The 23,935-nt window shown below is 40.5% G+C and overlaps 1 protein-coding gene across 3 annotated transcripts in view; it reads right to left on the bottom strand.

Annotated features, from left to right (window-relative positions):
- Positions 1-23,935, bottom strand: part of MMEL1 (membrane metalloendopeptidase like 1) — a 1,737,390-nt gene that overhangs the window by 5,688 nt on the left and 1,707,767 nt on the right. The gene's annotated exons all lie outside the window — the stretch shown is intronic.

Genomic DNA, 23,935 nt, shown 5'->3' with positions numbered 1-23,935 from the left:
GGTATCAAAAACTGAGGTAACTGATTCTTATAGAAAAATACATGTCTTGCTTTATGACATGTTATTGGAACAACAAATTGATATTGATGAGTATGAATATTTGAATATGATTGACCCACTGGTGCCCATGGTCTTTGGTGTAACAAAAATAAACAAAGATATGAATCCACCAATGAGACCAATAGTTGATGCTCAAAGTTTTATTACATACCCTATTGCTAGGTATCTTCATAATAAGTTAAAGATGTTTGTACAGAAAGTGGAACGTGTGTAAAGACTCATGGGACTTTTTGGATAAATGCAATAAGCTGGAATATGAAGATAAGTGTGTTTATTGACGAGTGATGTTAAAGACCTGTTTACAATTATTCTGCATTCTATTGGTGTACAGTGGTTTATGGATTTTTTATACAGTAATAGTGATTTGACTCAAGAAAAAATTAAACATGTATGAGGAAACGCCAGATCTTGTATTAAAAAAAAAATTCATTTATTTTGAAGGGCATTATTTTTTGCAGGAAAAAGGAGAAGCCAAGGGGTCATCTTGTGGGCCCTTACTTGCCAACATTGTAATGGTGGAATGGGAAAGAAAATTTGTTTTGAATAGTAGTCTCACTGAGTTATGGTGCCTCTATATGAGGTACCAGGATAACATATTTATAGTATAGAAAGATGATGTGGAAAAAATCCTCAATTTATTAATAAGACTATCGAATTCTTAAAATTTTCTTACAAAATAGGTTTTGATAGTATTTCCTAGTTGGATGTGATGTTGGCTAAGGATAAAATGAATTAGAGATTTATTTCAAAAATATTTAGGAAACAACTTATTCTAACTTATATCTGCATTTTATAAGTTTGTATCCTATTTCCCATAAGAGAGCTGAGGTTAAGGGACAATTTGTCCACACAGCTCGAATGGTGTCAGTATTTGAGTATTTTGTAGACAAATGTATGTTGATAAACATATGTTTACAAAAAGAGGCTACCCTGTGAATTTTATTGATAACTTTATGAACAAAGTTATTAATAACAGAAGGAATTAATTTTTTGTCCCTATTTTAAAAGATATTGGCTACAACAGTCCACTTATAAATAGGGAAGATATGAGTGAAAAGAAGTTTAATGATAAGTGTTTTGTCACCACCTATTCTTTAGGTAGTGAGATAATTAGGTGTATTATTAATATGAATTGGTGTTTAATGGATGGAAATAGGGACTTGAAAGGTAAGGTAGGGGATAGGCCTGTTACAGTTTATAAAAAAGGCAAAAGCGTTAAGGATATTTTTGAGTCTGCAAAGACTATAAGAGTAAATAAGTTTTTTTATGAGTTACATATATCATCACAGGTGTGAAGGCCGCCAGCCTAGCTAGATAGAATTTTATAGATAATTCTATCATTTGTAAATATGAATGTGGAACTACAGACCTGTTTTCTTAAATGAAAGAATATGCTGAGAAATGTGAACTTAAAACAATGTAACAACATTGCCCTCTGCTGTAAAGAAAGTTAAGACAAGCATTTCCTGTTTGCCCTTTGAAGTTCAAATTATTTCATGACTGTCTTTGTTGTTTACAATTCGGCTCCGGCCGGGCTAGATGAAGGCATCCTGCCTATTGTTTTAACTTAAGGAATAATTACTAGAGTTTACATGTGGAATGTCTTTTATTGATGCAGTTTCCTGCAGCTGCAAGATAACAAAAGAGTGTAGTATCTGCCAGCCTGGGAACCCCCCAGGAAAGTGTGAAAAAATGATGTAATGGGAATCAGGACTGAAAATAGCAATTTAAACAGAGAGAATCAGAAGGCATTAAGCATTTTTGTCTTGATCATCCAACACACAGCACTGCCTTGCTCATATGCAAGTTATCTTAGACTTGCGTTTTCTTTTAGAAATAGCTAGGACCTAGAAATATTAGACTTAACTGTTTTTCTTTACATATTTGTGGTGTTTTTCTGTGATGTCAGAACTGTACTACTGATTTATTTTAAGTATTTCTGTGTGATCTCTGAACTCTTTGACTAGCACTGTGTAGTAGAAAGTATTGTTTTGTGTTTTAATTATTTATTATTAAATATTTTAAAACCTTTTAACTGTGGCTGGTTTGTGTAGAGATAACTTAAGCTCTTTAGAGTACAGTTGTACAAAGCCACTCCTATAGCTTTAGCCCTGGGCTATACTACCAATTGGATAATAATATTGCACAGTAATAATTGGACCCCCTTTTAAGGGCCTTTGAGTAGCTGATAATTATTAGTGGGTGGTGGCAGCTGGTACTACTGTATAGTCTGGGAAAAAGGGGCACAGCTGGAGAACCTGTGCCAGCCTTCCCCACGAGTGTCTGTGTGGTTGTATAAACTCTTCTCAGTGTGTGTGTGTGTGTGTGTGTGTGTGTGTGTGTCGGCTACTTGGGCAGGGACATGAAGCACTGGATGGACAGAGAGGGTGCTAGAGGTTTTAGCTTGCCCACTAGGCTGACATCTGGACCCTATAGCTGTGCCAATGGGGAGTCTTGTTGGGGACCTGAAGAGCAAGTGAGCGACCAGCCCTGGACTGACTGTGATCTCTGTGTGCTCTTAAGGGAAATTTCACTTTACTGTGTATTTGTTATCCTTTCCTCATATATGAGATTCCCTCTCTGGTGTTAGTGGTGAGGATTGAGGCTCCTTGATTGCTGGGCCAGGGCACGGGCGTCACATATTAATTGGTGGCAGTGGTTGGGATATCTACATTACATATTAATTGTTTGGCAGTGGTGGGATATCCACATCACATATTAATTAGTTGGCAAATACGAATTGGCTTGTGGTGGTGTGGGTAGAGTGAATCCTGTAGCTTGTGTACAGTAAGCTTTGAAGGTGTTTTGTACTCCAAAACAGCCACGCAGTGAATACTCAAGAGTTCAGATCACTATTGTTTTATTTTTTTTTTGTTAGCTTAGTTAGTCAGGGTGAGCAGGCAGCATGTCAGCAGAGAAGAATGGAAGGCTGACAAGAAGCCAGCTGGCAGAGATGTGCCAGGCTAGGGGACTGGTGCATGGAAACCTGACTAAGTCAGACCTGATTGCAGCCTTGGTTACAGCTGCATCAGAAAACAGCAACCAGGAGGACAATCAGACTGGCAGTGGAGATATAATACCCTCAGAGAATGGACAGCTCAACCTTTCTGCAGTGGACTTAAAAATCCAGCTGGAGCTAAAAAGACTTGAGTTGGAGGCCAGGCATGTGGAATTAGAAGCAAATGAGAAACTGCAATGTTTGCAAGCTGAGGAGAATGAGAAACTGTTATGTCTAGAAACTGAGGAAAAGGAGAAGCAGAGGCAGCATGAGAAGGAGATCTTTGCCAGAGTCATGGAGGTTCCCTGAGCCTTGTCCTGGGGTTTAGGATGTATGCCACAACAGACTCCTTGTGAGACTCGCACTTACCTTCCCACTCATCTCGAATTAAATCTAGAGGTCCCCTCACCCTATGCCCATAAAGCAACTCAAAGGGTGAAAAAACTGTGGATTCCTAGAGTACTTCCCTGTAAGCAAATAACAGATGGGGCAAATATTTGTCCCACTCCCTGTTAAACCGATCTGCAAATGCCCATAGCATAGACTTGATTGTAGAGTTTAACCTCTCAACAAGACCATTAGTCTAGGGATGGTAGGTGGTGATCTCCATGTGCTTCACCCCACAGGACCTCCACAGACAAGCCAGCAGGTCTGACATGAAATTGGCACCTCTGTAAGTCAGTATTTCTTTTGGGAAACCTACCCTGCTTAAAATCTCTAACAAACCATTTGCCACCTTTTCTGTCTCAATGGAGGACAAAGCCACTGCCTCAGGGTATTGTGTAGCATAATCCACTACCACTAGGATATACTTTTTCCCTGTGGAACTTGGGGTACTCAGAGGACCCACAATATCCATAGCTACCCTCTGAATTGGCTCCTCAATCACAGGCAAAGGTATCAAAGGAGCTCTCACCTTCTCTCCTGCCTTGTCTACCTTTTGGCACTGCTCACAGGTTCAACAGTACCCTGTTAAATCTCTGGAAATTCCAGACCAATAGAAGTTTTGCATAATATGCCTCTTTGTATGTTTTATGCCCATATGACTTGCAAAGGGAATATTATGGGCTATGGCTAGAAGCACCAAAAGGTAGTCTCTAGGCACTATCAACTGCTGTACTCTTTCACCTTCTAGCCCTCCCTCAGGGCTCCACTTTCTGTACAGTAACCCTTTGTCCCAGTATACAGATTCTCCCTTTCCTTGCGAATTAGGTGCCTCCCTAGCTACCTGCCTCAGGCCTTGCAATGTAGGGTCTAAACGTTGGTCCTGTCTCAACTCCCTCCTTGTAACCCTTCCCAGCTCCCCTTCCACAGGAAGTCTGGCATCCTCTGACAGTGGTGCCTTACTGTCAGCCTGGGTACTACTACTCACCTCTGCCTTTGCAGTCACTCTGTCCAAGGGACCATCAGTACCCCCAAGCAGCTGTGTCTCACATTCAGTCTCACTGCTACAGCGTAGCTCACTCCCTGAAGTAACCACCTCATGAGTCCTTGCTGCAAGTATGCAGTCTGTCTGGGTCTCCCCAGGCTACCAGACCCACATGCTTGTCTCCTAGCCTGACTGCGTGTAACTGCATAAGCACATGGTACTGCCTCATCCAAATCCTTCCCTATCAGGACATCTGCAGGATGGTAGTTTGGTACCCCTGTTGTCTCAAGACAACCTACTATTGGCATTTTGTCTTTCCCACTTACTGACTCCCTCACCTTTTGTTCCCCACTTTGCTTTTGTGGACATCTGTATGCCACATGGACCCTCTGGTTGCATTAAAACATTTAACCCTAGGTCCTGGACATGTACCTGGCCTAGTGGCTTTCCCTGCTACTGGAAGATTCTGTTGTGGCAGTCTGTGCTGCCCACCATGGGTTCCTTTAGATCCATGAGCAGTGTGAAGACTGGTAGAGAAGGGTGAAGGCTGCCAGCCTAGTCAAATAGAATTTGATACATAATTCTGGCATTTGTAAATATAAATGTAAAATACAGGCTTGTGTCTTAAATGTAAAGAAATGCTGTTTCAACAATGTGGCAACCTTGCCATCTGCTGTAAGGAAAATTAAGTCAAGCATTTCTTATTGGTCCTTTGAAATTAAAATTTCTTTTTGTCTGTTCCTTTGAAATTAGAATTTGGAGTCGACGAGTCTGGAGTAAGCATGCTGCCTATTGTTTTAAGGCTAAAGTTAATGACCAGAATTTACATATGGAATGTCCTTTATTGCTCTAAGTGTAAAAGAAGTTCTGTGTGGCCTGGAAACCAGGAAAGTGTAAACAAACGATGTAATGTTTTATCAGAACTGCAGTTTCAATTTAAACAGTGAGAACCAGAAATTATTGAGTATTTTTGTCTTGATATCCATCTCATCAGCACTCTGCCTGTTGTCTTAAGTAAGTTATCTTAGAAGTATGTTTTCTTGTAGAAATAGCTAGTACTATAAAGATTCGACTAAATGTTTTTCTGTTATGTCAGAACTGTACTACCAAATTTTTTTAAGTTTCTGTGTGATCTCTGAAGTCTTGAATGGCACTGTGGTGTAGCAGTATTGTCTTGTGTTTTAATTATTTATTATTACATATTTTAAAAATCTTTTACCTGCGGCTGGGTTATGTATGGATAAGTTAAGCTCTAGAGTACATTGCATATTTATAGAGTTTACTGTCTAAGCCACTCCTATAGCTTTAGCCCTGGGCTATACTACCAATTGGATAATAATATTGGACATTAATATTTGGACACCCTTTTAAGGGCCTTTGGGTAGCTGATAATTATTAGCTGGTGGTGGCAGTAATTACTATTGTATAGTCTGGGTATAGGGGCACAGCTGGAGAATCTTTGTCAGTCTTTCCCATGAGTGCCTGTGAAGTTGCATAAATACTTGGAAAAATCACTCTTCTGAGGTTTCGACATTGTAAGCTTTCACTTACATGGGGTCGATTATCGTTCACTTTTCTAAGCGTGCGATAGTATAATATAGACCCATTGAAAAGAGTAGGGGACATTCCCTGATGGCCTGTCCAAATTTGCCCTAGTAGAAGAAGTTTCACCTCAGATATAGCCTGAAGAAGCTATTAGCCTACTGGGACTAACTTACTCAACCAAGAATGAAATAAAAAATGGCAAAAAATAAACATGCACTAGTATATACATGAACAAGAACAAATGAATGCATCACATAAATACAATAGTGAACTAGATGCCTGCATGGTGATTGGCTTTAGCCAAGTATAAACTCCCTAATAAATCTGGACATTCACGGAGAAATAGAGCAAAAAATAGTAATGATGGCAATTATGAAAAAAAATATAACTTGTTATATTTCCACCAGCATGGATTTTGGATGGGCAGGTGGAAAACAATAAGACTGTAGTCTTTAATTGATGGTTTTCTTTGAAATGCCTACAATGACAATATAAACAAACCAATCTTCTTAGATATTACAAAACACTTTGATCTAGCTGAGCATAACTTTTTACTTCAAGGTGTCACTGTTTTAGGAATAAACACTAAAGTCCTTGGCTGAATATGGATGTATGTATTTAACATTTGTTAACTAGGTAGGTAGACTGGTCAGAGGGACCATTTCCAGCAATGACCTATGCCCCAGGCAAACACTGCATAAAACAGAAAAGGTTCATATAGATAAACATGTCACAGAACAACTAATAACCGAAGTGACACATAGTGTTGTACATGTCAGAACACAATCTCAATAAAAAAACAAAACTTTTGTTAATTTTAATGCTCGTAGTTCAATACATGCCCAAACTGTTGTACATGGACACTCTATTATGTAATACACGTGCCAACCTTTAAAAAAAGATAGACTGATGATTCAAGGGCAGTAAGGTGATGAAGTACGTAAGGAGTCAGCCAGTGCGAGAAGACTAACCAGAATTTCTAACACTTCATTGATAAGCTGTAGTTTTAACTTTTTATTTGCTTTGATGGCTATTACAGTTTTCAAGGAGTTCCATCAAGCTGCTGCTGTTTCAGTGACGGTCTCTTCATAAACTGATAGAGAAAAAATTGGGCCTCATAAGCCAAAGGCAATCATGATTTCCGAGAAAGTAGGGATTTTGAACCCTAATCCAGTTCATTAGTGGAGGACAATAGCTTTTATTTAGCAACTTGCAGGTTAATGTGTTGAGCTACTTCAAAAGGAACCTTGACGATTGGATGGAAGAAAGGAAATTCACCCCAGGGATCACGTCAGTCGCCCTGTTAGACAGGGGTCCAGGGAAGTAAATAGTGTGGGAAGAAATAGCCAGGGAATTGTTATGGCTAGGCTTGTATAGGCCCTAGGGCTGATAGCCTAGTACCAACCTATGAACCTATAAGCAGTATAGCACTTGCTGTAATTGGCAACCATTGGCTCATTGCTTTTGGATAAATGAATAAACCTAAGCATTTTAGTTTTATTATGATGTCTGTGCTACAGTCTGAAAGGGGGTGATTATAGGCAGGTCATACATAAATCGGGACTAACACATTTACGGCAGTAGCCTTTTTAGATTCTGTGTTAAGTAGATGAGATACCTTCTAAGAAACTGTTTTTTGGTCCCCTCAGACATCATGGTGCCCCAATTCCATGCTGGGTTTTGCAGTCAACATATTATCACCCTTCAAACTATTCCTGTATTAGCAGGGGCTGGTTGTGGATCCTAAAGGGTGTCCTGATGGCTCAGCCATCTGTGTTTCCATCTGAGGGGTTTCTTTTTCTATGCTCTAAGCTATGTTAAACCCAGAGCTGTTGGACATGCTCCACTTAAAGAAATCCCAATCCCTCAGAGCTACATGCTCTAGGGACGTAAACCTTGTCACCACAATAAACAGAACATGCCGGAGGGATAGATTCCTGTCCCAGAGACTTCCCATACTCTGGAATAAACTACCTATCTATATCAAACAAAGCTCCTCATTAGCACTCTTCAAGAAAAATCTTGATGATTGGATGGGAAATAGGAAATTCACCCCGGGGATCACCTCTGTGGCTCTGCTCGACAGTGGCAGAAGAAAATAATTTTCTTTGGTGGCAAAAGCCAGGGTACCTTTTTGGCTGGGCTTGTATAGGCCCCAGGGCCGATAGCCTAGTACCTACCTATGAACCTGCCCACTCTCTCCACATTTGTCATTTGTATCTGAGGGCAACTGCCCTTTATAGCCACACCTCCCTGTTAGGGAGTGACATTGATGATCACTTTCCATCCAAGGATAGGCATGCCCATCACTCCCTGCTACTCCATAAGTCCCCCAAGCAGCTAACTGACCCCAAGTCAGCTAGGCCATAGCTAGTGCTTTATTCCTTATGCCACTAGAGAGAGAGAGAGGTGGCACACAGCAGAATGTAGTCCTCAGAGGAAGACACAGCATCACAATGTACATTCTTTGGGGAAGGGCTTTTAGCTCACCAAGCCAGAACCTTGTGGTAGTACTCATTAGCAAGTGTACACAGGCGTAAGGTGTTGTGGGTCCTGCAGTGAGATTGATAGCTTGTCCCTGGACCCAGTCTGTGGGGGGGGGGGGAGTTGGCAATGAGAGCACAATTTCTTATCATGGCCTGTATGATGGCCCCGTCTAATAGACTGTTGCTCCTTGCTGGACTGGGGCAATTCCATACTACAAGGGGGAACAAATGGACAGAGTCTGACCGGGGGTAGTGGGGCAAAAATTACCTCAAAAAATGAGCAGCATACCTACTACTATACATCAAATATTACATAATCTTTGCTTTCTGACACCTAACCTATAATGTGTTAGGTCTTTAAAATACATTACAAAAAATACCATACCATTGTATAATAGTATCCCTTCTCCCAGAGATACCCCACATCCCACCACTCCCCTTTCCCTGTATTTTTCTTTTTCTCTTGTAAATTGCTGTTTTGTAAATTCACATAGTTCCTCCAAAACAGTAGTTTAACCACTTCAGCGTACTGTACTTCAATGTTATTCAGCACACATGCACAGAAACACAATGGGGTCCAAATGGAGAGATGAAATTAGTAAGAAAATGAGAGTAAGATTATTGGAACTGAAGTTATCATCAAGTTTTGGTAAGTACCTTCACATGGGGAACTCAGTTTTCACAATATCTCACCAACATGACACTGATGTATATACTGTATGTTGCATATCATGGAGAAAGGTAGGTTAAAAAAAAAAAAAGACAGCTAGGTGCACAGATCCCAGAATAAAAACTGCCCAATACTGTTGTCCATACCGCGGCCAGGACTGGTAAAAAAAAGCAGTGTAGAATCCAGAGGACAGGGTAACATTCCTACAAAAGAGGCACTCTCAGGGGAAGACAGCCCACCTGTTGTAGAAGGAAGTAGTAGTCCTCAATGGCCCAACTGTGCTAGAAGGGAGAAGAAGTCCTCAAAAAACACAAAACTGACAGGCCAAAAACGGCAAAGTAGACTGTTAAGGATAAGGGAGAAATTAAGTATTATTACTATTATGCAAGAAGCCCAGAATTTTCATATAAAAGATATTCAGAATGATTGAGAAATTAGAGGAAAGAAAAATTCTTGCACATGAGAAACTGTCAAAAGCTTCAAATATATATATTTTTTTATTCATTAATACAACAGATCCAGGAAAACATTACATAGATGAAACTTTGGGCAGTCTGGGAAAGAAGCAATAGACGAAGTATGAAAATATAAAGAACAAACCCATAGATTTTTGAAATGTATAAAAAAGAAATATGGACATGAGAAAGAAAAAGAGATCTGGTATGGTGCAATGGGTGCAAATGCTTTGGTGGACAGTATGTTTGGACATCTGTTGTTGTGAAATCTCAGAGTTAGTATATATAATTAGCATATGTATGCTGGGGAAAGCCCCCCCTTACAAAAAGCATTTTTTTGTTATATGTTTTGCATGCTCTTATGGTTGTTTCATTGTGCATGAGAGGTAGCGTGTTTGACATTTGTGTTTTTGACATACTATGGTGTGTGTTTTACATGCTGAGAAATGTGAATGTCAATGAAAGCAAGTGTAACTGGTGAAATATTTATACAAAGGAGAAAGTCAAGCTAATACAAAAATATTTGAACAGAAACACAGGCAAAAGACTCCTGGATATGAAAAATTTTCACAATACATAAAATAAGAAAAAAAAAGGAAATGTAGAAAAGAAGAGGATTTGTAAAGTATAAATTAAGCAAATATAAACTGAAATTATGGATTATCTGCAAACTGAGGATTTAGTGTAGAGACTCAAACACAGGCAGTGTTGCAACATGAGGGAATAATGGATCCCCAGATGAAGGACCAACAGAAGGTATCTGAAGAAGATTTGCAGCATGTTTATGAATTGGAGCCTTCTGTAGGAGACTGGTACAAAAGTCCAGTTGAAGTCACACAGTAAGGGCACGAGCAGGAACAATGGCAACTCTGATGCAGGCAATGTTGGGAAGTGATGGGTCATTGGGTTCCTGAAGCAGGGTGCATCTGAAGTAGATATGCCATAGGAAGATATGCTGGAACTTTTCTGTGGAATATTCCCAGGAAACATAGTGCAAAGGAGATGCTCTCCATCCAAAATAAAATGATTTAAGGGAAGACCTGCTTGATTTAATAGAGATGAATAGACATATTAAGATAGATGAAGTAAATACATTACTGAAAGTAATACCCAAAATGTTAGTAGGCTGATAAAACAGATAAACACAGTAATCAGGTCTATTTAGAAAAAATCATGAGGTATTACAGAAATAAATAGCATATATTACAGTGCAGCTAAATTAATAAAGGATAAAGTGTTACCTCAAAAGAGTACAGTAACAAAGTAAAATAAGGGAACAAGTAAAATGCCACCATGGAAGCATCAGAGAATACTATAAAACCATTAGGACAAAAACTGTCACAGTTAGAAGAATATAGAAAAGGGAACATATAATCAAAAATACTTAGAAAGATAAATGTGGTAAAAGTAATGCACAGTATAAAAACAGCATATCATCATCTTTCGGCTGTTCCCATTGGGGGTCACCACAGCGGATCATCTGTTTCCAGTTCTTCCTGTCCTCTGCATCTTGCTCTGTCACATCAACCACCTGCATGTCCTCTCTCACCACATCCATAAACCTTATCTTAGGCCTTCCTCTTTTCCTGTTACCTGGTAGCTTCCTCCTTAGCATGTTTTTCCCAATATACTCAGCATCCATCCTCAGCACATTTCCAAACCAACGTAATCTTGCCTCTCTGACTTTGTCGCCGAACCTTCCAAACTGGGCTGACCCTCTAATATACTTATTCCTAATCCTGTCCACCCTCATCACACCCAGTGCAAATCTTAACATCTTTAACTCTGCCACATCCATCTCTAACTCCTGCCTTTTTGTCAATGCCACTGTCTCCAACCCATATAACATAGCTGGTCTCACTACCCTCTTGTAGACCTTCCCTTTCACTCTTACTGGTACTCGTCTGTCACAAATCACTCCTGACACTCTTCTCCACCCACTCCATCCTGCCTATACTCTCTTCATCTCTGTTCCACACTCACCATTACTCTGAACTATTGATCCCAAGTATTTAAACTCATCCACCTTCGCCACATCTACTCATTGCATCCTCACCATTCCTCTATCCTCCCTCTCATCCACACATATATATTCTGTCTTAGTCCTGCTGACCTTCATTCCTCTTCTCTCTAGAGCATATCTTCATCTCTCCAGGGTCTCCTCCACCTGTTCTCTACTCTCACTACAGATCACAATGTCATCTGCAAACATCATAGTCCACGGGGACTCCTGTCTGATCTTGTCTGTCAACCTGTCCATCACCATTGCAAATAAGAAAGGGCTCAGAGCTGATCCTTGATGTAATCCCACCTACACCTTAAATGCATCTATCACTCCAACCGCAGACCTCACCGCTGTCACACTACCCTCGTACATATCCTGTACCACTCTTACATACTTCTCTGACACTCCCGACTTCCTCATACAATACCACAATTCCTCTCTAGGCACCCTGTCATATGCTTTCTCTAAGTCTACAAAAACACAATGCAACTCTTTCTGACCTTCTCTATCAATACTCAGAGCAAACATCACATCTGTAGTGCTCTTTCCCGGCATGAAACCATACTGCTGATCACTAATCATCACGTCCCTTCTTAACCTAGCTTCCACTACTCTTTCCCATAAGTTCATGCTGTGACTGATCTTTTTAATCCCTCTGTAGTTACTACTGCTCTGCACATCACCCTTATTCTTAAAAATTGGTACCAAAACAATTTCTCCATTCCTCAGGCATCCTCTCACTTTCCAAAATTTCATTAAACAATCTGGTTAAAAACTCCACTACCATTTCACCTAAACACCCTCATGCTTCCACAGGTATAAAAACAGCATCTATAATACGTTATTACCAATAATAAACTAAAAATATCAGTAGAAGCAGAAAAACTTAGAAGATATGCAGATAAATGTAAAGGAACAGTACAACAAAATGTTGTATAGCCTAGTATGAACCTATGAACCTATGCAATGCATTGATGACCCAAAATATTTTATAGAAAACTGGGAAACAAAACAAAAGGATTAGAAGCACTAACAAAAAAGAAGAAATAAACACATTTTGGAGAATATTAATTAAGACACTGTTGAAACTAACAAAGATGCTGAATGGATAGAAGAATTAAAAGAAACAGTAAAAAGCTCTAATGTAGAAGATATGAAATGGGATGAAGTAATGGCCAGAGAAATTGAGACACAATTATGAAAATTTCCAGGCCCAGATGCAGTATGCAACTTCTTCTTTTTTTTTTAAACACCTTTATTGAATTATCACTTGTACCTAACGTCTGGCTAATGGTATTAACATCTTTACCCAAAGATTTAGCCCCAAATAAGAATATTTATTTGTGCATTCCAAACAGACACCAGCCTGGTTAACAATAGGAAAAATGATGCTCCTCGTTAAGAGTGAACCTACAACACATCCTAAAATTTTAGTGTACACTAATAAACTTGCCTTATGACAACATAAAAATTATATACTGAAATTGATAGAGTTTATAGACATTTAGAAAAAAAATCAATTATGGCAAAAGACTAACGGGTAATAATTGTCATAAGGAACAAAGGATCATTTGTTGCTAAATAAATCCATAATAAAAAATTGAAAAATGGTAAGAATCTAAGTATAATATGGATAGAGTACAAAAAGTATTTGACAGCATCCCACATTCATGGATAAAGGAATGCTTACAAATGTATAAGATGCACCCTACATTGATCAGTTACATTATAGAGTCATAACAAAGGGCAAATTATTATTCCATGGATGAAAATTTAAAGGGGGGATATTCCAGAGTGATTCTTTCTCACCTCTTTTGTTTTTTTCTTGCCCTTAATCTTTAGTTTGGCTCCCAGAATGTAACCTTGTTTAAAGTTTTCTCACCTACCTTTTGTGGATCACACAAAACTATATAGTTCATTAGACAGGGAGTAAAAGTACAACTGCAAATAGTTAAAACATTCTCAGATGGTCTAAGAATGAAAGTTGGTCTTGATAAATGTGGAAAAACAACATTTAAAACAGGAAAGCTGATACAGGTATGTGATATAAGGGAACTTGAGCAGGATGGAAGGTATAAATATTTGAGAATAGATGAAGGACTGGCAATAAAACATGAACAAATGAGAAAAGAAATTCAGTAAGGAATAGTTCAAAAGAATAAAACTAATACTGAAAACTACCTTGACACCTAGGAATAAAGTCCAAGCTATAAATCAATCTGCTGTTCCTGTTGTGATTTACAGTTTGGGGTTGACTGGCCTCAAAATGTACTGAATCAATTGGATAAGAAAATAAAAAATGCATCATATTTATCAAATGATAAATAAAAATCACTGTATACCAAGATTTATATTCCTTGGTCTGAAGGAGGTATGGGCTTCCTCAAAAATGACTACATGTATAAATCTTCAATTGTGGGACTGCAGATATATCTGCTGTCTTCACTAGATCCAAACATACTTCACATTTGAAAAATGAGGAGAAGAAATCTAAGATGGTGTCATTGCTTAGTTTAGTAGAAGCATTTCAGTATCAAGCAGAAATTGAAATCATACCAGAAGTATTTAAAAATCAAACAGCAATTGAATGTGCTGAAAAACAAAATAAATAATATAAGAAAATGATCAGAGGAGGAGAGAAAAATTGGAAAAGCCAAAATTATAGTGGCAAGTACAAAAATTTTCTTGAACATCATCTTGATCAAAATTTGATGTAGGAATGGTTAAGGAGAGGTGAATTAAAATCAGGATGAAAGCTAATAATGGGGGCCCAAAACAGTGGACTACTTACATGTTGCTTTACAAAATCCTTTCAAAAGGCAGGCGAAACATACAAATACAAGTTCTGTGAAAAAAAAGAACGGAAACAGTTGCGCATCTTGTTGTTGGGTGTGATGCCCTCATGGCAGAGGGCCTCTACATTCAATGGCATAATAATGTGGCAACATTTTTGCATTGGGGATTGTGTAAACACTACAATATAGAAGTAGCTAAAAACATTGGAAATATGACGCAATAACTTTATAGAGTTTAACGAAGTTTACATCGTATGAAATCACTCATTACCAGCAGTTCAAAACAATAGATGTGAGAAAAACAGATATAGTAGTCCATGGAAAAAAGACAGAAATAACATTGATTACTGAAATTGCTATACCCAGTGATTACAGTGTGTTATTTACAGAGAGAGACAAAGTCATAAAATACCACGATTTGGCAGCAGAAATAAGAACAATAAGGAAAAAAGATAAACAGTTCCAATAGAAGAAGGAGTAACAGGTCTAATAAAAAATAATTTATAGTCATACTTAGATATGCAACAAATGCATGTAACCCTGCATGAAGTATAGGAGGCAATTCTGGGTGCATTGTGGGTGCTGAGAAGTACACTTTTGGCTAACATCAATGACTGAAATAATGCTAATTTCATGAAAGCTAATAGTACTCTAACTTAGGAATGGGGTCCATTCCCATCATGGTATTGGAAACCCAAAATATTTAGAGAAATTAAACCATGAGAAAACAGTTCATTCTTCATTTCTTTGATTATACTAAGTGAGTATGCTGTTTTCTTAAAGTTCTTGCTAAACCTCATTCCTTCTTTCTATGGATTGTATAATCTCTTGTCTAAAGTACAAATGCTGGACATTTTTTTCTATGTGTTGTTTGTACTGTTTCACTTATATGCATAATAAATGTGCAGATGTTTTGTACTTGTCAGGTAGGTTTGAAATGCCCCATATGGATCAGTAGTCTACATTTTGAAGCACGTTTAAATAAATAAATATTTGTTTTTATTAAGGAATACAGTAGAGAAGGCAAACTTGTGTAACTGACTGAACAACTTTAGGTACAAGAAAATGCTGAGAAACTTTGAGAGTCCTAGAATTTTGGATGAACCAGAAAAAATGCTCTCACTTGATGTAGAAAAGCCTTTGATAAGGTCCTTTGGCGGCACATTTTCACTGTACCTGAACAACTGTGTTTTGAAAGAAAGATTCTGCTTGGCTTATTAACTATTAAAGTCGAGACATTCCAAGCCTGTCTCAGCCACTCTCAGTAAGCCACAGGCATCTTGACTTTTGGAGATCCACAAGACCTAGTTAGGTAGTTGACTACTTTTAAAGGCTAGTCTTGATGACTGGATGGGCAGACACAACTTTATACCAGGGTTATCATGTAAGGCTCTACTCAGTTTGTATGGTTAAGGAGTATTAATTCAAATCTCTTCTCCATTCTCACCACTCCCAAAACTGGAAATGTAATTGTATACTTCCTACCTAGATCCCATTACATCCCAGTTCCAATTTCCCCCCCTCGGGTCCCTCTTCTTCAAACTCTCTCCTCAGCTCCCCTCCCTCTACTTCTTTATCTCCTCTCTCTCCCCCCTGCTTAAACTCTTATTTATTCCTTTTAAATCTTCTCCTCCCCACTGCCTACATGCATGTCTAGTCTCTCAAATGTATCTTTTGCCTTTTTCATAAGATGTACTTTTAGACTCAAACATAAAATGAATCTTAGTCTAACTGTTCTTTTTTTTATCTTCCTCCTGGCATCTCTTCTCCTTTAAATTCTTTGCATCTCCTTCACTTCTCCTCTGTTTTACTTCTCTTGCATTCAAGATCTATGTATAATTTCTTTTTATCTCTCTCTTCTATGCTAACAATACAGTCGCATAAAAATATTAATTTCTTATGTATACTGCCAAATGTACTATGTTTTTGGAAATTGTTAAAGGTGTTATCCTGTTAGAACACAGAGTGTTATGTGTGTAATGTATTATTATTATGGAGCTTTTCTCCCGGGCCTCCACTGAAAACGGGCTTTCAGGCCCAGTGGACTTCCCCGGTTATCAAACTGGAAATAAATAAATAAATAAATAAATAAATTAATTGCTTGACTAGGGTAGCAAGAACTTTATGTTTCTCTACTTAAAGATGTATAAGGCTAGATATCTTATGGTGGCCAAAACACTTGCCCGATATTATACTTATGTTCTTAATAGTTTGCCTTGGGTGTGTTCCTTTTCTCTCTCTCTGTCTCTTTTTTAATGTTGTTACCTCAGATGCTAAAGGTTTGTATGGTGGTCTTTATCAGGATGAATATATGCTGCTTAACTCAAGCAAAACTATAGATTTGATAAAGGTATTTTCATCAACAGGACTCCAGTAACTACCAGTATTCTAGATAGTCCATAAAGAAGATTTCAGTTAAAACATGATTTTTATAGCAACAAAATAAAAGAAGGCAGTGTTTTAGCCAGTAATCCTTCAAGGTTTGTAAAATAAGCGCACACAAACCAATAATGTTTTGTAGTCCTATCTCGCCTTCATTCTTACTGATGGGATCGGAGCAGATCCTCGGCTCTGACTCTGCCTATTTACAAGCCCGAAGTCTTCTAGTTGGCTTGTGACTAGTTAGGTATCCCATGGTGCACCAGGACAATCCCCAGATCTCGTTTGCCGCGTCGACGAGTTCAGATGTGATTCTTCTTGGCCGTGGCTAAGTCTTACACATTTTGTTCAAAAATTTTGGATAAATCTTCTCATTTTGATAGTGTTATATAGCATTTTATAGCTATAGTTAGAGTAGTGTTTGCAGTTAGAATAGTTAGCGTTTATTAGTGTCTTTTGTGTGCAATTTCTTTAAGCACAATTGGCCATTGACCTTATAGTACTTGGTATCCTGTGTGCCAGTTTTCACTTGGTTGATATATATATATATACATATATTTATATATATATATATATATATATATATATATATATATATATATATATATATAGACTCATATATTACTGTTTTCATACTTTTGATATTAGTAGTTGTAGGCACCTTTTGCTATTAGTTTAGGCTGTGTGTACTTGTTTAAGTACTATAAGTAATAACTTTTTGCGGAGCTTTCCACCTACTGATATTTCCAGTTATTAGTGTTGCAGACAGAATGGGTTCTGTTGACCTTGTTCTTTGTTTTTTCCATAAATTAGACTGTATTCCTGTTTTGTTGTTTGTGCGAGTCTCTCTACTTGTTTTCTATACCCCCTAGGTCCGTTTTAGTTAGAGGACCTAGTTTTCCTTTCTTTTTTTCCCAGGCTAAGCCCGTTTAAGTTAGAGGACCTAGTCCTTGTGGTGTTTCTATACCATTTCCTGTAGGGCTAGGCCCATTTAAGTTAGAGGAGTGTGTGTGTGTGTGTGTGTGTGTGTGTGTGTGTGTGTGTGTGTGTGTGTGTGTGTGTGTGTGTGTGTGTGTGTGTGTGTGTGTGTGTGTGTGTGTGTGTGTGTGAGTGTGTGTCTGTGTGTGTGTGTGTGTGTGTGTGTGTGTGTGTGTGTGTCTGTGTGTGTGTGTGTGTGTGTGTGTGTGTGTTCATCTTCTGTGAGATGTCTAAGGAAGACAAGGACCATAAGCCACCTGGCTTTAAAAAATGCATAAAATGCTCACAGAAGATGTCCATAACGGTTGGCCACAGTAACTGCGTTTACTGTCTTGGGGCCATCCACTTACAGGAAACTTGCTTATTTTGCCACTCTTTTAGTGCTAGGGTATTGCAAGAAAGAAAAAATAAGCTCATTCTGAAAGGTCTTCTAAAGCCTTCTTTTGGGGAAGCTCTGGCTAGCTCTTCCTCCTCTGCTAGATCTCAGGGATCTAAAAAGGAAAAGTCCAAATCCTCTAAGAGGCCCTCCCTGGTGCCGACTGGTGTTTCGAAGCTGCCTCTTAAAATTACTAAGCCTGACAAAATTACTGTCTCATCGGCACCACTGAGTTTGGAGCCGATCGAGAGTTTTACTACTGTGGTTACAGGGTTGGCACCAAGTAGTTCGGAGTCGACCACTGAGAGTATTCAACGGAGCCTGTCTATAGACCCTTCACTGGTCTCCTGCCTACATTAAAATCACCCATACTGCAGAGATCCCATTCTCCTACTCTGTCCTCTAGGTCTTTCAGGAGTTTATCAGAAGAAGATGTGGAGAGGGTAGTGCTGAGACTTCTGAAGTCATCTGCCTTATCTAAATTGTTGTTGGCTCCGACCCAATCAGTTCCAGGGCCACATGGGTCTGTCCCCCCTTCTGTGATTCCTCCTTCGAGCCATGCTGGTCTTTCAGAGCCAGAGTGTTTGGTACCACTGGTAGAACCCTCGGTTCCAGCTCCCCCTGAGGTTGTTTCGGAGCCGAGTTCTGCTCTGACACTCTTGGTGCCGTCCATGGTGTCTAGGAGCTGAAGCTCCCCGGTCGGCCCTGACAGGGATGCCTGGAACCGAACCTCTTCAGTTCTGAGCCTTCCTCTCGACGAGTCAGTGAGGGTGAGCTCGGACCCTACGTCTATCTCGGAGCCAATGGCTCTGGAACCAATGGCATCCTCGGAGCTGGAGAGGTCGGCATTCAAGATGATGGGGAGTTGAGATGATGATGTCCCGATCATCAGCTCCTACCGGGGATACCAACACTCTCCCCCCAGGGCACCTTACTTCTGTCTCAGCTCCTACTCTCTCTCTGTACAGCAGAGACCTGCAGCCTCAGGCGCCACTGGCTGGTGGCCCCCACTCTTCCGAGACCTCCCCAGACTATCCTTTCAAGGAGCCCCCATGGAAGAGAACATGCAAGAGGAAGCATGTAGACTCCCAGGATGAGTCTCTTACCTTGGACACCGACCTTGAGGAGTCAGAAGGGAACCCCAGGTCATCCTCCAATGATGTCCCCTTTGTAGACATCCTGGAAATCCTTAAGCAGAGGTGTGGCTGGCCCACTGTCACCCCTTCTGATGAGGAGTCAGTGTACCTGAAGGCTTTTGGGTCTCAACCTTCAGCCTCTTGGGTGTCTCCACCCTTCAACGAACTGATGGAGTTAGTTAGTCAGAAGGTGTGGGATACTCCTGATGCTGTGGAGCCAATCCCCAGGAGACCAAATAAGTTTCTTTCTGCGCCCAGGGGAAAGGAAGTTTTGTCTAAAGGTGTTCCCGTAGATACCATGGTGGTGGTGGTGGCCACTAAGAAGGAGCTAGCGGAAACTTCTTCTTCTTCTGTTCATCTGCCGAATAAGGAGTCTCGATCAAAGGACAGATACTGGAAGCGTATCTTCTCTTCAGCGGCATTTATTCTTAGATCGCTGAACTACCTTACACACTTCACGAGGCTTCAGAGAGATCTACTTAAGGAGTTAGGAGATTCTCTACAAGGTACATGTACTGAGGGAGTCCCTGAAAAGGTGTCTGCCCAATTGTCCACCTTGAAGTCTGTTGTCAACTCGTCCATGTGGCTTCTCTCATATGCAGCCGATGGAGCAAGTAGAGCAGTGGGTTCAGGAATTTCCCTAGGACGTCATTCCTGGATGCGTTTGTGTAATTTTGCAGAACTGTTCAAGTCTACCTTTACCAACGCCCTCTTTGATGGTTCTTCATTATTTGGACCCAAGGTAAAGAACACACTCACCCGGTGCGAGCAAGAAGGAAAAACACTCTCTGCCGTGAGAGTACATTTTACTGTATCCTCTAGACCATACCCTAAGGCTCAGAGAGGTGGTAAAATGTGGTTCAAGAAGTCCCAAAGGTTTTTCCCAGATGCACAGAGTGACTCCTCCTTCTGAGGCAGAGGAAGAAATGGTAGATGTTGCCCTAGAGGCAGGGGTGGACCGCAAAACCAGGGAGGCCGTGATTCATTTTGGGGCCAGCCTTACCAGCGCTCCTGATGTGGGGCCTGACTATGCTTCTCTGGAGCTGGTTGGGGGTCGCATTTCTTTGTATCCAGAAGCCTGGCTAAGTATCACTCAAGACATATGGGTATAAAGAATTATTACCAGAGGTTATGTCATACCCTTTTCTCTGCCACCCTATGTTCCCAACAGGATCCTGGATGTTCCACCCAATCACATGGATCAGGCAACTGTGGAGGTCAACAAGTTGCTGGCAAAAAGAGTCATCCAAACCGTCCCAGCAGACCAAATAGGATCTGGAACTTTCTCCAGATTCTTTTTAGTGTCAAAATGTACAGGGGACTGGAGGCCCATCTTGGACCTCAGCAGATTGAACGAATCAGTAAAGAAGGACAAGTTCTGGATGGTGACACTGCAGTCTATTCTCCCGTTACTAGGGAAAGACACTTGGATGTGCTCAATAGACCTCCAAGACGCTTACTATCACATAAAAACGGACAGGGCATCGAGGAGTCATCTATGCTTTCAGCTGGGAGCCAGTCATTACCAGTTTTGTGCTCTGCCCTTTGGTCTCACCACAGCCCCCAGGGTGCTCACCAAGTGTATGGCAGTAGTGACAGCTCACTTGAGACTTCGAGGATTCCAGGTGTTTCCATATCTGGACGACTGGCTCCTGCCTGCCCCCCACCAGGCATCTACTTCTTCAGACCAGGGACGTTACCATTCAACTTTGTGCACAGTTGGGGATTTCTATCAGATGGGAAAAATCTGGCTTATTGCCCTCTCAGTTTGTGAATTTTATAGGCGCAGAGATAGACACAGTAGACATGTTGGCTTGTCTGCCAGTAGACAGGGCACAAAATCTGGTTCTTCAAATTCAGCTTCTTCACCCCCTATGAAAAGTCAAGGCCAAGACTATTCTGAAGCTTCTAGGGACCATGGCTTCCACTGTACAACTAGTGCCGCTAGCCAGACTACACATGAGTGTTCTTCAGTGGCTGCTGTCATCCCAGTGGTCCTTTCAACACCTACCATTATCTCATCACATATTGCTAGACAGACTCTTGCAAGAAGGACCTCATTTGGTGGACTCAACCCAACCAGTTAAACACAGGCACTTCATTTTTCCCTCGCCAACCCATTGCCACTGTAACCACGGATGCCTCACAGATAGGGTGGGGGGGCATTATCTAGGCAGGACTGTCCAAGGCACATGGCAAGATCACGAGGCTCACCTGCATATCACCATTCTAGAGATGAGGGCGGTGCTCCTGGCATTGCAAGCACTTCACGACCTTCTGCCTCTTAGAACGATGGCAATACAATCAGACAACATGTCGGTAGTATGGTATATCAACAAACAAGGCAGAACCAGATCATACCCACTTTGTCGAGAGGCCATTCGGGTTTGGAAATGGGCGATATCTTCCCAGCATTTTCTGGAGGCAATGCACATTCCAGGGACAACTAACGACAAGCTTAGCCGGGCAATCTTTATGCCTCACGAGTGGTCTCTGAAACGGGAAATAATGTAGCAGATTTTACGCAGATGGGGACAGCCTTGCTGTGATCTCCAGCCTGATCAATGCCAAATGCAGCAGCTATTTCTCCCTCATCCCTCTTCCGTGGGAGTCACCGAGAGACGCACTTGTTCATGATTGGCCCCTGGGTCTCCTTTATGCTTTTCCTCTCATACCCAAGGTTATTCAGAAAGCGAAATGGCTGGGAAGCAAACTGATCCTCATTGCTCCTTACTGGCCTCGTCAGGTTTAGTTCCCCTTTCTCGGGCCTCTTCTCCTAGACGATCCTTGGATTCTGGACCCAGTGCCAGATCTCTTGACGCACATGTCAGGCTCACTTCATCCCATGTTACACCCTCAATTTGACAGCTTGGCTGCTCCAGTTCCATCCCTAGCCAGGCTTCATGACTTCTCACCCTCCATGACTCATATCCTAATGTCCTCTCATAAACCCTCCACTAGGAGACTATATTCCAGTAAATGCAGGGGATTCTGTATCTGGGCTGAGAAAAAGAATGTTGACCCTTATACTGCCTCCATTATGGTGGTTTTCGAATTCCTGTCTGAGCTTTTCCACCAGGGATCTGCGACTGCCACTATCAGGGTTCAATTGGCAGCAATTTCTAATTTTCGTCTAGGCATACAAGATTCTAATCTGATGTCACATAGGCTGTGCAAAACCTTATTCAAAGATGCCACTTTGTTAAGACCCCCATTTCAAGAACCTGTTGCTTCATGGGATTTGACTTTTGTGCTTTCCAAATTGACGTCTCCGCCATTTGAGCCTTCGCCTTTGAAATTTCTGTCTTGGAAGACTTTGTTTCTGGTGGCTATTACATCTGCCAGAAGGGTGTCAGAGTTACAAGCACTATCTGTAAAACCCCCTTATCTGATTTTCCACAAAGACAGAATATCTCTTCGTACTAATCCATCCTTTGTCCCCAAGGTCTGTTCCCATAGCAGTTTGAACCAATCCATAGAAATTCCAGTGTTCTTCCCAAATCATTCCAACGCAGCAGAATACAGGTTTCATCAGTTGGATGTTCATAGACAATTACGTTTTTATTTGCACCGGACTAAGGAATTCAGGAAGTCAGATCAATTATTTATTTCCTTCTCCGAATCCAGGTCAGGTTTACCAGTTTCCAAAGTGACCCTTTCAAATTGGATATCTAGCTGTATAGTTTACATTTACACCTCTGAGGGTAGGCCTTTACCTTCCAAAATCAAGGCTCATTCTACGAGATGTCTTTCTACCTCTGCAGCCTTTCAAGCCAGGGTCCCACTTAATATCTGTGCAACAGCCCTCACACATTTATTACTCATTACAAATTGGATTTAACCTCCAGGGGTAGAGCATCCTTTGGTTCCAGGAGTATGGAATACTCAGGAGTATTTTTCCTTGAGCCACCCAAGAATAAGGTGCTCCCAGGGACACTGTCCCATCAGTAAGAATGAAGGCGAGATAGGACTACAGAACATAAAGAAGTTATGTACTCACCATAACGTTCCATGTTTGTAGTTCATCTCACCCTTCATTCTTACAAACCTGCCCTCCTACCCCCATTCTGGAAGTACCTGGAGACACAACAATATTGTTATCATTATTAACTGGAGACCTTTTATTATTGGCTTCTTTCTGTATGTTTGTTATTATTTCTCCTAGTTAGCAGCAAACAAGATCTGGGGATTGTACTGATACACCATGGGATACCTACCTAGCCACGAGCCAACTAGAAGACTTCGAGCTTGTAAATAGGCCGAGGATCGGCTCCGATCCCATCAGTAAGAATGAAGTGCAAGATGGACTACAAACATGGAACATTATGGTGAGTACATAACTTCTTCTTTTTAAACGTTTAGTCCCCTAAAGATATGAAACATTTTAAAAACATTTTTTCAGGGTATTATCTCTCACAATAAATACTTCATATTTAACTCATTAGTAAAAGCCAAGAGAAAAGACATCTTGGGCTTCATTATGCAGTAATAGCTATCTGCTGTCTAAACTTTGGTAGAGGTCTGGATCATTATCGAAACTAGAAGATTTTGTTATCACAATTTCCTAGACTCTGAAATTATTTTATAAGATATAGAAATAATGTGTCACAGAATGGAAAGCAGCTGTACTTATGAAATCTTTATAGCCAACTGCTGTAAGACTTATCTAGAAGGTGCTATACA

This window comes from Protopterus annectens, chromosome 2.part1, assembly GCF_019279795.1.
Source record: "Protopterus annectens isolate FY-2018-M chromosome 2.part1, PAN1.0, whole genome shotgun sequence".
NCBI lineage: Eukaryota > Metazoa > Chordata > Ceratodontiformes > Protopteridae > Protopterus > Protopterus annectens.
Note: the sequence above shows the minus strand (reverse complement) of the source record. Positions and strands in the feature narration are given on the sequence as shown.